Below are 16,807 nucleotides of genomic sequence, written 5' to 3'. Positions count from 1 at the left end.
CCACCTCCATTACCACCTCCACCACCACCTCCACCACCACCACCTCCACCACCTCCATCACCACCACCACCTCCTCCACCACCTCCATCACCTCCACCACCTCCACCACCTTCATCACCTCCATCACCACCACCACTATCAATAACCTGGATTTGCTGCACATGGTGGCATACATTTGTAATTCCAGGACTTAGGGAGATTTTGAGTTTGGGACGAACCTGGGCTATACAGAAAGATCCCATCTCAGGCCCCTCTAGGAATGGACTGAAGTGGACCCTCTGGGCGTGCCATGTAAGAGACTATATGGCACAGATTGGAGAGCCAGAGCCACTGGTCTGGGCATTGTGTCAGGTTCTTCCCAGCATCATTTGACTGAAGACACTATTATCCACACATGGACAATGAAAACGGAAGCTCCGAGAGGGAGAGCCACTTGCTCAAAGTCACACAGTTTGGCTTCTAACTACCTTGCCTTCCCAATCATAGCCTTCCCTTGGGATTTATCAGGTGCCTGGGTGAGGTTCCCTATGTGGCCATCAGGTGGAGCACTTGACCTAAGAACTGAGCTGAGCTTAGCTAGAAAGCACACTCACGGGGTTATTTCAACCAAGGTCCTGTTTCATAGAGGTGGGGACTGAGGCACACAGTACATAGCTGGTGAGTGGTATAAGGTTGAGGTGTGAGTGCATGTGTGGTGTGTGTGTGTGAGCATGTGTGTGTGTGTGCATGTGTGTGTGTAAGCAGGGTTTTGGGGTTTTGTGAGGCACATGGTACATAGCTGGTGAGTGGTGGGGTTGAGGTATTGTGTGTATGTGTGTGTGTGTGCATGAGTGTGTAAACATGTGCATGTATGTGTGTGTATGTAAGCAGGGTTTTGGGGTTTTGTGAGGCACATGGTACATAGCTGGTGAGTGGTAGGGTTGTGCATGTGTGCATGTGTGTGCATGTGCGTGTGTGAGAGTGTGTGTGTGCGTGCATGTGTGTGCATGTGCATAAGAGTGTGTGCGTGCGTGCGTGTGTGTGTGTGTGTAAGCAGGGTTTTGGAGTTCTGTGTAGCCCTGGCTAGCCTCAAATTCAGCTGTAGCGGAAGATAATCTTGAACTTCTGATCCTCCTGCCTCTAACTTCTGATGCTGGGGTTATAGGTGTGTACCCCCATGCCTTGCTAGTCTAGGCTCTTCATTCTCCTGAAGGGAGGTGCAGGCAGCAGAAACAGGAGCAAGGACTGTGGCAGACAACTGAAAACCTGGTCCCATATTACCACACAGTCCTTGATTACAGAGAAAGTACCAGCCTGCCTCTTGCCCATAGTAGGCCAATATAATGTTCCAACTGTTGGAACACCAGGGCAGGCAGCTTTGACTCTAAGGAACCTGCGGTGGTTGCTAGGTAGAGTGTGGCATGTAACCAGTGCTCTGTAGCTAGAAAAGCTAGTAGAGGCCATGGGGATACCTCTACTCCACCCCTAGATAGAGACTCTCATTGTGAGGGGGCCCTGTGAGGGGCATGAGGATATAGGGGCCCCTGTGAGGGGTGTAAGGATGGAGGGGGCCCTGTGAGGGGTGTAGGGATGGAGGGGCCCTGTGAGGGGTGTGGAGATGCAGGGGCCCTGTGAGGGGTGTGGGGATGGAGGGGACCCTGTGAGGGGTGTAGGGATGCAGAGGCCCTGTGAGGGGTGTAGGGATGCAGGGGCCCTGTGAGGGGTGTGGGGATGCAGGGGACCCTGTGAGGGGTGTAGGGATGCAGGGGCCCTGTGAGGGGTGTAGGGATGGAGGGGACCCTGTGAGGGGTGTAGGGATGGAGGAGCCCTGTGAGGGATGGAGGGGACCCTGTGAGGGGTGTGGGGATGGAGGGGGCCCTGTGAGGGGCATAGAGGTGGAGGGGCCCTTGTGAAGGGTGTGAGGTGGAGCCCCTCCACCCCACCATGCTCCTTCCTGCTGTTATCCTTGGAGTTGGGCTCCGAGGTTCATCTCAGGGCCTGAGATGGGCGGGGTTGGGTACACAAACACCAGACACACAGGAGGCTGGGGAACAAGACTTTCCCTTAGCAGTTTCTACAGGGCTTCCAAAAATAAGAGGGTGCATTCCTGCCTCCTGCTGCAGCTGCTAATTTATGCTAATTAGATGCATGCAAACCCCAAGTCCCCAGTGGTACCTGGGCCTAGGGAGGATGGAGCTGGGGAAAGAGGATGAAGTGGTCCTGTGTTTCTGAGGTGGCTCTGCCCGCCTTTAGCTGGGCCCCGGGGCAGGCTGCTTCCCATGAACCTTTGCCATGTGGGGCCAGGGTAGGGTACTCTTTCCTGGTCCCTGGATACTGAGGAAAACTGGGGCAAAATTGAGGAAAACTGCTATCTTGTCTGGTAGGAAAGGGCAAGGTGACTCACTAGAGACCAGGTCCTAGCCAGGTCATGGACCTGAGTTAGTTCACGGACCCCCTTTCCATGGCAGGGGTCACTGTGGGTACCTCAGGGGCACAGAAAAGAAAGAGACACACTTGGGGCAGTTTCCCTGTGTGGTAGCTGGGGCTCCTGTGATGACCACATAGTGGCCCCGAAGATCATCTGGAGCCTAAACCTCCTTCCAAGCTGATGAGATTCTCCAGGCCTTTCTTTCCCTCTGTTCCTGGCAGGCTCTTCCCCTGCTAGCCAGGGGCCCATGATGGCTTTTCTGCTGTGAGCGAGACGTGTGTGGTGTGTGTGTTGCATATGTATGTGGATGGTGTGTAGAGTTTGTGTGTATGTGTCTATATTTCATGTGTGTATGTGTTCCTGGCACTCTGTCTGCACAGTAGGTGATGGCACCCTGGTTCCTGCTTCCTCAATTTGTCTAGGTGGGCTCGGCTACCAGAAGGGTCTTTTCTCTGCCTCTCTCCCTGGCCCATTCTGCATGTGTATAGACCTGGGGCTCAAGCCCCATTTAGCTTACTAATTGCCCAGGTCACTCCTTGATCATTCTCAGCTGCCTGTACTCATTCATTCAGAAACTACCTGGTTTACCTCTCTCTCTCTCTCTCTCTCTCTCTCTCTCTCTCTCTCTCTCTCTCTTCCCCTGGGGAGCACTGTTCCCTCCCTCATCCCCTAGAGCACTCTCCCTTCCTCAGCCCCTGGAGCACTCTCTCCCTCACCCCAACCCCAGAGCACTTTCCCTCCCTCACCTCTTGGAGCACCTTCCCTTTCTCACTTCCTGGAGCACCATTCCCTCCCTCCTTCCTGGTATACTCTCCCTCCCTCACCCTACCCTGGAGCACTCTCCCTCCCTCATATCCCCTGGTACACTCTCCCTCCCTCACCCCTGGAGCACTCTCCCTCCCTCCCTCCCTCACTTTGTGGAGAACTGCTCTTTTCCTCATCCCCTGGAGTATTCCCCCTCCCTCATCCCCTGTGCACCCCTTCAGTCTACTCTGCCTTGCCCAGTCAGAGACCATTCATGAGGCCCCTGGGGTGGAAGGCCCGGTGTTTGGCCTAACAGCTGCCCTATGATTGTGTCCTTGCACAGGAAGTGACCTCTGAGCCTCAGGAAGGCTGAGGGAATGGCGACACCCTTCAGGACTGAGCTAGCTCTGACAGCATTGCTGAACTAAAACCTAAGGCCTGCGGCTTGGTGAGCTTCCTCTTCTTGCCTGTTACAACATCTGGCTGCACGAGGAATCTCAGAGACAGGAGCTTGGCTCCCTTGGGCTTCTGGTCCCATCAGAGATGGCTTTTAGACTGGATCCCACACTCAGGAAGAATTAATTTAAAATTTCCATGGAGGACTGATGTCCGCTCTGGTCTCTGAGTTATTTTAGGACACCCTGGCTAGGGCACTGTGCCCTCCACTAAATAAACCAACCCCAACAAATAGTCTTAGACCCCCTTTCTCTTATGGCCCCTGTTGCTGGCAGGGGTCTGGGTCCAGCCTGTATTCCCTGGCCCTACAGGTGGAGCACAGGTGGCCCAATGACTCATGGCACTGTGTTCTCTGGGCTGACCAGGGCGTTTGCAGTTAGCACGAACAGCGCATGTCACCCTGGCAAGGCCCCAGAGCAGTGCTCAGCAGGACCTGAGACCAGGAAGAGAACCACTTTCCTGTCAGCCGCTCACACATACACAGCTCATGTGACCTGGCAAAACAAGTCTGAATTTTCCACTGAACCATGCACAGTCCCTGCAGGGTCAGGTTGTGGGACTGGCAGCAGGCAGGGGCCAGGTTCCTGAGCGCTCTCCCCATACTCTACTGTTCAGTCTACCACCCCACCCCCCACCTCCGCCCCAGGCTCAAGTCCATCTACTAGCAACCAGAGAGTCACTGCCCATGGCCTTGGTGTTCCTGTCTCCCAGGGGAATCAGAGAGGCCTCTTCAGTGGACATGATTGAAGAGTGTAACTCTCTCCTGATAAGGCTTTCTCAGAGTATAGGGGTGTATGTGTGTGTGTGTGTGTGTGTGTGTGTGTGTGTGTGTGAGAGCAGACAGACAGACAGACAGACAGACAGAAACAAAGAGAGAGTGACTCTAATGATACAAGGCTAAAAGACAACTCCACACACACACACACACACACACACACACCAGCAACAAGAGGTAGGCTGCATCAGGAAGACACAGGCATGCAAATTCTGCTCACACAGGTTATGGGTACCATCCCCATGGGCTGCTGTTTTTTTTTTTGGCTTTATCCCTTTTGAGGTGCAACCAGTAGCAACTCAACTTACAAACTTAAGCATGGGAGGGCTCTGTGTTCTGGGGGTGACAGTATGACATATCCAAGCACATCCGTGCCTGCGTGGGTATGATGATGACCATACCACTGTGGGTCTCACGGAAGCAGGAAGGGCCATGTCTGCGCTGAGCTGGGAGGGAACTCATACTTGCTCTCTCTGCTTTGGGGTCCCCAGAGTTAGACAGTAGGACCGTTAGCTCTAAGGGGCTTAGGACCTCCAGTTCAGGGTCTCTCCTGGCTCCTTGTGACCATCTCGGGCATCCCTGGAAACCCTGCTCTCGTAGGATAGGAACCTTGGTGGCTGGTTTTGTTACCATCCGGATCTCGGCTGTGGCAAAGCAGGCTCTTTATTTTCTGTTTCTTTTTGGGGTTGGCACTTCAGTTTGAACTCAGGATCTCATGACTGCTAAGCAAATGCTTTGCCACCAAGCTATATCCTAGACTTATTTATACATGCTTTTTTTTTTTTTTTCTGAGACAGCGTTTCACGGTTATAGCTCTGGCTGTCCTAGAACTTTCTCTGCAGACCAGGCTGGTCTTGAACATACAGAGATCCACCTGCCTCTGTCTCCTAAGTGCTAAGATTAAAGACATGTGTCACCATGCCCGGCCTAGACTATTTTTTTGATATTATTTTATTTATTATTGTGCCCCCCCCTCTCTCTCTCTGTTTTGTGTGTGTATGTGAACTTTTAGGACTCAGTTATCCCCTACCATGGTCTGGACTTCAAGCTCAGGCCACCATGTCAGCGCAGCAAGTGTTTTTACCCACCAGGCCACACCCACCCCAGCTCCTGTTAATCCTGAGACAGGGTCTCAGTAAGTTGCCCAGTTTGTTTCTGGATTTGTGATGCTCATGCCTCAGTTTCTGGAGTTGCTGGGGTCACAGGTCTGTGGCACCTGGCTTGGCTAGGGAGGGCCTCTGCCTCGTTAGTGTATTGTTCTCTGCCACTCTTGCCTAGATGCCTGATTTGCTGGAGGGACCAGGGCCAGGTAGGGAGAAAGGAGAAACTGGAAATCTGGGAGGAAGCAGTACTGGTGGGGATTCCAGCATACCTTTGTGATAAAGCATGGATACAGCAGGGGGTCCATGCCTTTGATCCGTGCACCGAGGCTGGAACATCAGGAGTTAGGGCCATTCTCTGATATACAGGCCAGCCGGCGCTACAATAGTTAGGCCCTGTCACAAACAAAACAAACAACATAAAGCATATGTGAAGCCTGTCTGAGGCAGGACAAGCCCACCCCCACCTCCCTACACCCTAGCCCTGGAGAAAGCCACTAATTCTAGACCTTTGGGCTAGGCACGGTGACATATGCCTTTAATCCCAGCATTCATGAGGCAGAGGCAAGTGGATCTCTGTGAGTTCAAAGCCAGCCTGGTCTACATAGTGACTTCCAGAACAGCCAAGGTTATATAGAGAGACGCTGTCTCAAACTGACAACAACAACAACACCTAAAAAAAAAAAAAAAAACCTCTAAAAATCAAAAACCCAAAACCAGAAAAAAAATGAATGAATGAATAAAGGAATAAAAATAAGAAGACCTTTGGATTAAGCTTATTGTCTACTTTGGTCAGATGTGGACAGAGACCCAAAGAGGAGAGGAGGCCTGCCCGTGTGGATGCTCTGAGTCTGGGCAGACTGGCACACAGTTGTGGCTTCCATGGAGCACTGCTGTGCAGAGTTCTGGGGTGTGGACAGCAAGATGAGGAACTGATAACCAGAGATGGTGAGGTCCTGCCTGCAGCCACACACCCATCTTGCTGACTGGGGTGCTTTGGATGGAGAGGAACCTTCTTTCTGATGGTCTCCTCCTCTTTCACAGCCTCAGACTTCCAAGAGAGCAGTGGACAAACAAGGTGGAAAATTTCTCTTGGTCCTTTGGGAGTGAATCATCCTCGCAACGCTCCATGCACGTACTGGGAACTTAAGTGTCTGCTTTTTGCCAACAAAGGCATTACCTCCTACAAGAACACTGTAGCAGGAACCAGCCCCTCTGTGCCCATTCTCAATCTCGACCCAGGTCCATCTCCTTAGCCTCCCGCAGTCTGGAGCTATCCTTCAGGCTCCTCCTCTTTACTCTCTGGACCTCATGGGTTCCCCAAGACATGGTCCTTGCAGTGGGTGCAGGACCTTCAGCTGGGTCTGCTTAGCAAGTGATGTTTTCTCCTGGATCCTCCCAGGGTGTTTGAGGCTTGGATCTGCCCTCATGCTGATGATATTTACTTGTGCCCTTTTGGTCAAGGCTGCAGGCTTCCGTACTGTCCCCAGACCTCTCTGAAATGTTGACGAACTCTTGGAGATAGTGGCAGGTCCTCCCTCTAAACCTTCAGCACTGATCATTCACTTCTGGATTTATTCAGGGCCTGGTCACTCCCAAGGACCTGGAGGGGGCTTCATGCTGGCTTCTGGCCGCCAGGGTGTCTTCATGTTCTCTGTCTACTTCCTCATTTTCTAGCCCATGAGGCTGGTCTGTCTTCATCTCATTTTTCCTGGCCAGCCTGATCCAGCCTTACTCCAACGTGTGGGCTGATTTGATTTCCAAATGAGGCCCAGCACCGAGTCCACACATGCATGCTGGGTATGAGTTAGAAGAGTTGACTTATAAAGTGCAACAGTAAAGGAAAATGAAAGAAAAAAAAAAGAGACAAAAACGGAAGTTTTATAAATGTGTTTGGTAGGTTCTTTCTGTTTGAAAATAAACTAGACGCTCAGAGTGGTGGTGGCAGCGCCCTCTGCGGTTTCTGTCTCCTCCCCCAACCTATGAGGCGCTGCCTGTGCCTGACCCTGTGGCTCTGACACTTTGGCCACACAGCCCAGAAAGCATAGGCTGGGGACCCATGGAGCACACAGCGGAGTCACTGTTAGGTCCCAGGAGCTGAGACTCACCCTAGGCCTCTGGAGGGAGGGAGCTTAGATGCTGGTAGGAGCCACCCTCCTCCTTGAGTGGAGTGGGTAGGGACCTGACATGGTCATGTCAGAGTTCAGAGGCTGTCTGTCTCTTTCTCTCTCTGTCTCTCTCTCTTACACACACACACACACACACACACACACACACACACACACACACGTGCGTGCGCGCGCGCGCACATGCGCGTTTTTGCTTTCTCCACTCTTTCTTTGGGGGTATTTCTTTTTTTTTTAAAAAAATATTTATTATATATTGAGTATTCTGTCTGTGTGTATGCCTACAGGCTAGAAGAGGGCACCAGATCTCATTACAGATGGTTGTGAGCCACCATGTGGTTGCTGAGAATTGAACTCAGGACCTTTGGAAGAGCAGGCAGTGCTCTTAACCTCTGAGCCATCTCTCCAGCCCCTTTGGGGGTATTTCTGCTTCTACCCCATCCCACCCCGATTCTGGGTGCAGTTGATATTGAGGCAGCAAGCCCAGTGTAGATCTTTTCTCTCTCTGGTTCCACTTTGGAACTCTGAGAGGTTATGAACACCCCCAGGGGGCCTTTTATTGCAAAGACCCCTGCAAGCTGTCAATTTTGACTTTATGTGAACCTGCTCTGGCTAAGTCAGATCCACAGGATCAAAATTTTTGTTATAGTTCTTTGATGCAGGGTTTCACTATGTAGCCCTAGCTGGCCTGAAACATTCTATCCAGACTAGGTTTGCCTTGAACTTTTGGTGAGCTTGATTGCCCCTCTAAGTACTGAGATTACACATATGCACCACCACATCTGACACGAAATCAAAATTCTTTAGAGTTTGGGTGCATGCAATGGGAACCTCCATCAGGAACCTGGAGGAAGAAGCAGAACGCGGAGGAGTACTGTTTCCTGGCTTGCTCCTTGTGGCTTGCTCAGTCTGATTCCTCATAGCACTCAGGGCCACCAGGCCAGAGGTGACACTTACCACAGGGATCAGGGCCCTCTGTATCCCACAGGCATTCTGGCAGGAGCATTTTCTTAGTTGAGGTTCCCCCTTCCAAAGTGAGACTCTGGCTTCTGTCAAGTTCACGTAAAACTAGTCATCACAGAGCCCCACCATTGGACTCACAGCCCCAGACTTTTTATTCTTTTTTGAGATAGGGTCTCACTAAGTTGCCCAGGCTGACCTTGGATTCACTCTATAGCCCGGCTAGTTTGCTCCAGCTTCCTGAGGGCCTGTATCACCAAGTCTACTCCCCCTCTTTTTTTTTGGTTTTCTTCATAGTTTGGAGCGTGTCCTAGAACTCACTCTGTAGACCAGGCTGGCCTCAAACTCACAGTGATCCTCCTGCCTCTGCCTCCTGAGTGCTGGGATTAAAGGCGTTCGCCACCATCACCCGGCTTCAGCTCTACTCTTAATGTGGTTAAACGGAGCAATATATAAATCTACTGAGCAAAGTCCTATGTATTAAGTATGCTACCATACATGATCATGGTGTCAACATGAACGTCCTTGTCTGTTCCTAGAAATCTCTAGAAAGGAGCAGAAGAATCCACTCGAGAATGTTGTCCCAGGGAAGGACACCATCATCGGGTGGTTCCTTATCTTTGTGGTACCTCTGAGTTTGTATTTCTGTCTGGTACCGCGTGCATCTGTAATTGATTCAGAAGTCCATGTGGACTGAAGAGCTGAGGTGTAACTGTGTGTGTGGGGTGGGCATCCAGATGTCACCGGGGGCTTGTGGGGAGGCAGGGAGGCTGAGAAAAGCTGCACACACACAGGCCTCAGAACACCTCTGCATTCAGCAGCGTGAGGCGGTCAATGGTGTAGTGGGGATGACTGGGAGTCTATGCCTGAACCCCTGTCCTCACACGTCCTCTGTAACACTGTCTGCCGCTGTGACACAGGGACAACAGCCATCTCATGGGGGAATGGGAGATGGAAGTGTGACAGGCCCGCGGTCCCAGGGACTCTTCGATGTGGTTCCTCTCCATCCCTGGACAGCATGGCTCTCTCTGTATGGAGACACTGTGTCCAGCAGGGCCAGTGCCCCCTTCCCGGGCAAAGTGCCAGGCCACAGCTGCCATAAGACAGCTAGGGTGGGTGGAAAATGACGACCTCAGATAGGCTGTCTGGGAAATGGCGTGCCTCTCCAACCACAACCGCCCCCACATTTCCCTCTAGCACGAGGAGGCTTGGGGGCTGTGAGACCAATGACATTTTAGGCCTGTACCCCAGGTCCTCTTGGACATGATGCCCTGGGGCTGGAGACCATGCCTCGGGAGAGGCTCTGTGCCGGTGAGAGAGTCACCAGGAAGCTGAAACGCTAGCTCCGCTAGCTCCGAATGAGGCCTGCAAGCCATAGGGAGCCACTGAGCCAGACGGGGCTTATTCAGAACCAGCTTGCAGGAGTACAACTGGCCTAGGGGGAAGGTGGCAGCTTGGGGGAGGCGTGGGTCCTCGCAGGCCACCTGCCCAGTCCAAGTTCCCCAGCGTTATCTTAGCCCTCACAGTAATTCCATAAGCAGGATGGGGCTGCTGTTACCACCTTCTTACCACTGAGAGAAAATAGGGCCCCAGGGAGTGACACAAGGCTTTGTCATCCAGCTTGCCCCAGTAGAGTCAGGATGGGAAGCCAGGCTGTGCCCTCCCCCCCCGCTCCCCCCCCCCCCCCCCCGATCCGCACCTGATTCTTCTCCAGGGAGGTATTTTTAGCTGGCTGGTGTCATTTCAACTGCACCTTTTACTGTCTTGGAAGCCATTACTAAAGCTGAGACTGTGGTCCCCACCTGTCCCTGCAGGGTTTCTGTTGGGTCCTGGGGGCTGCCACCTGGGCCCTGCTAAGGCTCTGTTTGACCTCGATGAGTGGGACCGGGACCTTTGGACAGCCTGTAGGCAGAACATCATGTGGGTCACTGCTGTGTATCTAGATTCCAGCCCTGGACACATAGTAGGTCCTCATAAAGACTCAGTGAGCACCCGGTCACCCAGTGATGACAGCACAGGTCAGAAGAGCACATTTGTGATGCCATCCTGGGTAAGGGCGAGATCAAGGACCAAGTTCCTTCAGCAATGAGGTTGGTCCATATCCAGCTAGGATCTTGATAGATGCCTGTGGATGGGGCTGAGTTGATCTGGGGTTGGTGTAGCCCTTAAGTGGGACACAGGTTCTTGTTGATCTATTTGTCAAAAACTACTAATTGATCACATGTATTGTTGTGATGTGGTGGCCCAACTACCGGCTCTCTAGACCCACAAGTCCCTGGCCACGGTCTCATAAGAGATCCCAACCCCTCAGCTCCCTGGGCCTAGCTCCTTCCTCCTCTAGACATCTGTATGTGGTGGCCAGCAGGTGGCCCAGCATGCGGTCTTCTCTCCATCAACCCTCCCCCCCACCCCCGCCTTGCTGCATGTTGGGGTACTGGGACAGTTGATGTGGCTGGATCCTGATAGTGGCACATGAGAAGGACTCAGAAGCCACAGGGCTTGGGTGAATGGAGAGAGAAGTTGGAGGTAAAGGCAGTGAAAGCTGAGTCCGCCATCTCAGACTGGCCGGCAATAAAAGCAAGAGGCATCCATCCCTAGAGGGGTCAGTTTGAGATGTATCAAATGCTCCGTGGTTGCAGGGCTATGCATATATGTGCGAGCACGCACACACGCGTATACACACACACACACAAGTGAGCATGTGTCCTGCAGGCAGTTAGAGCCCAGCAAAGGCCTAGCAGGGGCTAGCTATAACTGAGTACCCAGACTAGAGCTGGCTTCCTCAAAGCCTGGACCAGAGCTGCCCAGGGGCTGCGCCTGGCCCTGCGAGAGGGAGGCCTAGCCACAATAAGGCTCTTCAGCCCATGGCTTACTGGCTGGAGCCAGCTTTTTCATCACCTGACGAGATTTATTGGTGTCTCCAGAGAGCTGCTGGCCAGAGGCCGGGCAGGCAGCAGGACCTCCTGGCTGTTTACCCAGAGCCAGGAAATCAGAGAGCAGCATCAGCCCCGTTCTGCTGGAGGGCAGCCAGCTGTTGAGCACAGATGTGCAGAGGGATGGGTCCCGCTAAGCAGGAGAACCTCAGAGAATATAGACTTGGGGGTGCTTGGAGCCTCCCTGACATTACAGATGGGGAAATAGAGGCTGGAGTGGGGAAGTGAAAATCCCAAAGTCACACATCACTTCTGGACTTTAGTCAAGACCAGAAGCCAGGCTTGGGAGCAGTGAATTCTGACTGCGGACATGGCCTCATGGATGGACATCTTTGTAGGCTGTCTCCCCAGGAGCAGTGACCTTGTGAATGACTTTTCTCATGGCTCAGACAAAAATCAAACACCTGACAAAGAAACTTAAGGGAAGAAGGGCTCCTCTGGGCTCATGGCTTGAGAGTGTGGTCCATCACGGCAGGGAAGATGTGGAGACAGGCCTATGAGATGTCTGGTCACATTGCCTCTGGCAACAGGGAGCAGAGAGAGCTGAAGGCTCGATGCTCAGCTTGCTTCCTCTGTTTGGTCCAGGATTCCAGTGCACACCTTGCCTTTATTAGGCTAACCTACCTAGCTAATCCCTCACACAAATGCCAGAGCCTTATCCCCAAGAAGATTCTAGATTCTGTCAAGCTAACTAAACTAACCATATACCCTGTGTATCTTCTTTATGGTTCTGATGCGAGCAGCTAAAGCAGGCCTTGGTGCATGTGTGGCTGCCAGGGGACTACTAGATGGAGTCAGTTCTCTCCTTTCATCATATGGGTCCCTGGGATTGAACCCAGGTCGTCAGGTTTGGCAGCAAGCGCCTTTACCCACTGAGCCATCTCGCTGGTACTAAAACAAGCTGTTGAACTCACACAGGAAGTCAGAATACATGGACAGTTTTCTCTTCTTCTTAGTATAAAATGTCCAGGGGAAGCTGTCCAGGCCGGAGACAGAGTTTTGGGTGTCACCAGGGACCTGGGCTGTCTCATCCCTCCAGAGATGATTGCTTTGGTTCTCACATTTCTAAAAGGGCTGCCGCTTCTCTAGACATGGCTGCCGCTCCTCCAAACATGGCAGCTGCCTTTCTGGGAAGAAGGGCGGTCAGACAGTGGTTAGAGGACCTGTGCTCATGGAAGCTAGGCTTTTTAGACCAGAAAACTGCAGGTTTCCTAGAAGTGCCTGAGTAGCAGGTTGTTTAAAGCATAAATAGCCCTCTGCCTTGCTGTTTTATTTTTAGCTTCTCTCAGGGGCAGGACCTATTATTTTTGTTTGGTGGCCGTTGTTGTTTTATTTGGTTAAATAAAAATCCCCTTTGTGGGGGAAATGCCCTATGAGGTAATTCTTACAGTTCTTACTAGAGTGTGAGCTACAGGTGTTGCCTCAGTCACTTCCTAGGAGGGTGGGGTAACAGCATGTGTGTGTGTGTGTGTGTGTGTGCACGCACGTGTGCGTGTGTGTGTGTGCATGTGCGTGCGTGTGTGTGTGTGTGTGTGTGTGGTGGGATGCGGTGTGACAATCTCACTCCCTAGGTCAGAGCTTTATCTCCAGGTCTGGGGCTCCGCTCTGCTCCCATCCCATAGCACTGGCCACACCCACACGCCTATGTTGGTGGGTCTTGGTGGGTGATCAATCTTCAACCAAGGACACCAGCTGGGCTGTTTAGATTATTTACCACAGAGTCTCCGTCAGCCGCGGGGTGGTGGCCCTGAGGCCTCCTGTCTGCAGGGCCCATGGAGGTCTCAACATGTGAGTGCGTGTTTAACGCTGCCTCCCGGTCAGCCGTGGCCTCTGCACTGCCTGGTGACGAGCCTGGAGGATGGAGGGCTCAACACCTCAGAGCAGGGTCCTCTGAAAGCCTGGAACTCACTGGAGACCGGGATCTTCCGGGCCTGGCTCTGAGGCTGTGTTTCCCAGGCAACTCTCAGAGCGATGTATCTTCAGCAAAATGGAGGCACAGGCAAGCCTGGGCCAAAACACTGGGCGGGGCTGAGAAGGACAGGGAGCTCTCAGGCTTCTCATATTTCCTGTGACTCTACCCTTGGGCCTATAGGTCTCAGTTCCAAGCCCCAAAGGCGGAGGAGGATGAGGTCACAGGCAGAAGGCCCCAGAGAGGCCACCCTAGGGTTAGAAGAGGCCCCCGGAGCCTCCCTAAGTTGCCCCACGCATGGCGCCCACATGGTCCTGAGGAGGACCCACCTCCTAGAAGGGTTCTGCTACCGGGTTGTTGTGTGTCCTCCTTCAGGTCAAGGTCATCTAGGAGCACATCGGTATCCCTCTTGCCTTCCTTTCCCAGCTGGGCCTGGGGGTGACTTTCATGGGAGGGCTCTATCAAGGACAGAACAGGTGGCAGCAACAATAGCGATCGGAAGGTCCCACGTGGAGGACGCCACAGCAGCCGCCGCATCTGGGATGGCCGAAAGGACACAGACTCCCACACTCATTGTTGAAATGTGAAAGCTGGCAGAGCTGTGAGGGCTATTTTTACCTCTTAGTGTGTGGGTGGAGAGGGATGTTCTGAGCCTGCTCTGGCCGCGTGGAGAAAGTGGCAGGCACTGAGCAGAGCACTGCTCCTCGGTGCAGGCTTCTGGAACAGGCTGTGGCAGGTGACAGAACAGGAGCCCTGCCAGGAACTCAGTCTCCTTAGGAGAAACGATGAGCTAGGATCTCAGAAGTCTCACCAGGTAGCAAGTCTGCAGAGACACTTTTATATTACTGATTTATTCATTTTTCAGCAGTGGGGTTGGAACCCAGGGCCTCACATGCTACCCAAACACTCTACCACTGAGCTGAGAGGCCCCAGGTCTGTCTTTTTGAGACAATGACTCCTTAAGTTGACCAGGCTAGCCCTGAACTCACTCTGTAGCCCAGATGGATCACAAACCTTTGTTTTTTTTTTTTTTTAAATATTTATTTATTTATTATGTATACAATATTCTGTCAGTGTGTATGCCTGCAGGCCAGAAGAGGGCACCAGACCTCATTACAGATGGTTGTGAGCCACCATGTGGTTGCCGGGAATTGAACTCAGGACCTTTGGAAGAGCAGGCAATGCTCTTAACCACTGAGCCATCTCTCCAGCCCGATCACAAACCTTTGATTCGCCTTTCTCTGCCTCCTGGGCAGCTGGGATCGAAGATCTGCTCTGCCAAACCTGATGCAAGGATGGTTTTGTGAGCAGATTGAAGCCTCCCGTCCTTCATGCCCTGTAACCTAGGTGACTGCAGAGGGTCTGAGCTGCGGAGGGCTCCATCGGCCAGCAGGGAGGGTGCAGCTGTGCTGGGGAGAAACTCAGGCCTGACAGAGGGTGCCCAGGAGAAGTCTGTGCTGCTGTCCTCTGCTCGTTCTAAACTCTCCCCTGGGAATTGAGGTTGTCCTGGCCCCCGCTCTGTGCGTGAAGGAACAGAGAGGCTTGTAGACCATCAAGGCTCAACCAAGGTCACAGCCAGGAGTTGAGGGCTCCATGCATATGAATAGGGAGGGTGGTCTCCATGGAGGGGGTAGGGAGTATCGGCATCTGTTACTAAGAGTGAGCCACCCCAAATAACCTAAGTTTGTTGTCTTATAGTCTATGGGCTGGGAGCCCAGAGTGGGTTCCCCATAGCTAAGCTCTGAGAACAGGAGCCCCCAGGTGCTGATCCCCTCCTCTGCCTCTCCTAGCTCCTAAAAGCAGCCTGCATTCCTTGGCTCACACACCCATTGTCTCTCTACCCCCAGAGCGATCAGCCCTGTGTTGTCTTCCTGTCTCTGGCTCCCATTCCCTTCCTTCACTCACCGGGCCTGTGTGAACCGTCTAAGACCATGTCTTGATTTCTAGATCAGTAACCCCTCCCCTCTCTAGAAGTCTCTTTGCCATATAAAATAAGTGCAGCTGCAGGTTTTAGGGTGACCAGGTGGGTGTTGTGGGGTGCTCTGTCTTGACAACACGGTGGCCTTGGGGAGAGTTGACATTTGAAGATAATGGTCACCCACTCCTAAGGACAGCTGTTGGGAGGGGACATGCAGGTCAGGATCATTCCAGAGGGGACCGCGGCTCCACCAGGGAGTCCCTAGCCTCTGAAGACTGGCGACCCAGCCAGGGCTTGGCAGGTAAGCAGTGCAGAGAATATGTGTATCTATGATAGTATGTGAGACCCAGCCCAGGGTTTGGGATCCAGCAGACCAGAGTTCAAATCCCATCTCTACCTAGTCCCAGCCCTCTGGCAGGGTGTAGATGGAAGTGGGGGTGGAGCTAGCATGGAGGAAGCTAACAGATGCTTCCAGTGACCTCATTTCATCTGCCCTGCGGCCTCTGTAGGATAGAAACAGCAGCTCGAGAGAGGCCAAGTTCTCTTCTTGAGATAACACAGCCGCTGGGAGGGGTCAGGCTTTCCCAGACCTTGGGATGTCAAGCCAAGCTGTAGCCGCCACATGCATGCAAGACCTCCTTCCTATGTCCTTTAAATCCACTGACTGCCTTGTAGTTTAATGCATCTGTCTTAAAATGTAGCTTTATAAGCTCCCATAAGTGGGAAATCACAGAATTCATGGGCTGGTTTTTATATGTTTTTATAAGGCACATTAAAATATAATTTATCACTATAAAAGCAAAAAAAATGTCTATCCACAGATTATATAAAGCAATGCCACACAATCCCTCTCTTCGGGATAGGCTCTGCAGCTGCTTCTTATGACCATAGCAGTATTGACAGCGTTCCCTTGCCGTGATCCCTGCGTGCTCCCCTCCCCCACCTTTCCAGCCATCAAATGTGGATCTCCAGGGCTGAGGTCTCCCAGCACTGCTCAGTTCCTAGGCCAGACCCTCTGCCCTGGTTACCCAGCCGGAAGTTGTCAGGATTTGAGCCCTGGTCACGAGTCCCCAATTCCCGGATCATTTTGAAGTCAGGGCTCAGCTAAGCTTTCAATTCAAAAGAGGTAGCAAAGGGATTGATTGTCTCGGTCTTCCAGGAGCTCCTGTGTGTGGGTGCGTGTGTGTGTGTGTGCGCGCGCGCTTATGTGTGTAGGTGAGAGGTTGACACTGGTGTCTTTCTCAGTGGCTCTCCGGCTTATTTTTGGCGGCAGGGTCTCTCACCGAGCCCCGAGCTCACTCACTGGATTACAGGTGGGGCCGCCTTGCCAGCATTTTACATGGACGCTGGGGAGCCGAACTCAGAAACCCCGTGAGGACTACTAGCCCTCACCCTGCCGGATTTTGTTGCTCTGTCGGGCAACACTTTTCAAGATGGGGGGGGGGGGGGGCGGGGTGCTGAAGGGCCTTTAAAAATCTC

The sequence above is a fragment of the Chionomys nivalis genome, chromosome 11 (genome assembly GCF_950005125.1).
Source record: "Chionomys nivalis chromosome 11, mChiNiv1.1, whole genome shotgun sequence".
Classification (NCBI taxonomy): domain Eukaryota; kingdom Metazoa; phylum Chordata; class Mammalia; order Rodentia; family Cricetidae; genus Chionomys; species Chionomys nivalis.
This window is presented reverse-complemented; position numbering follows the sequence as displayed.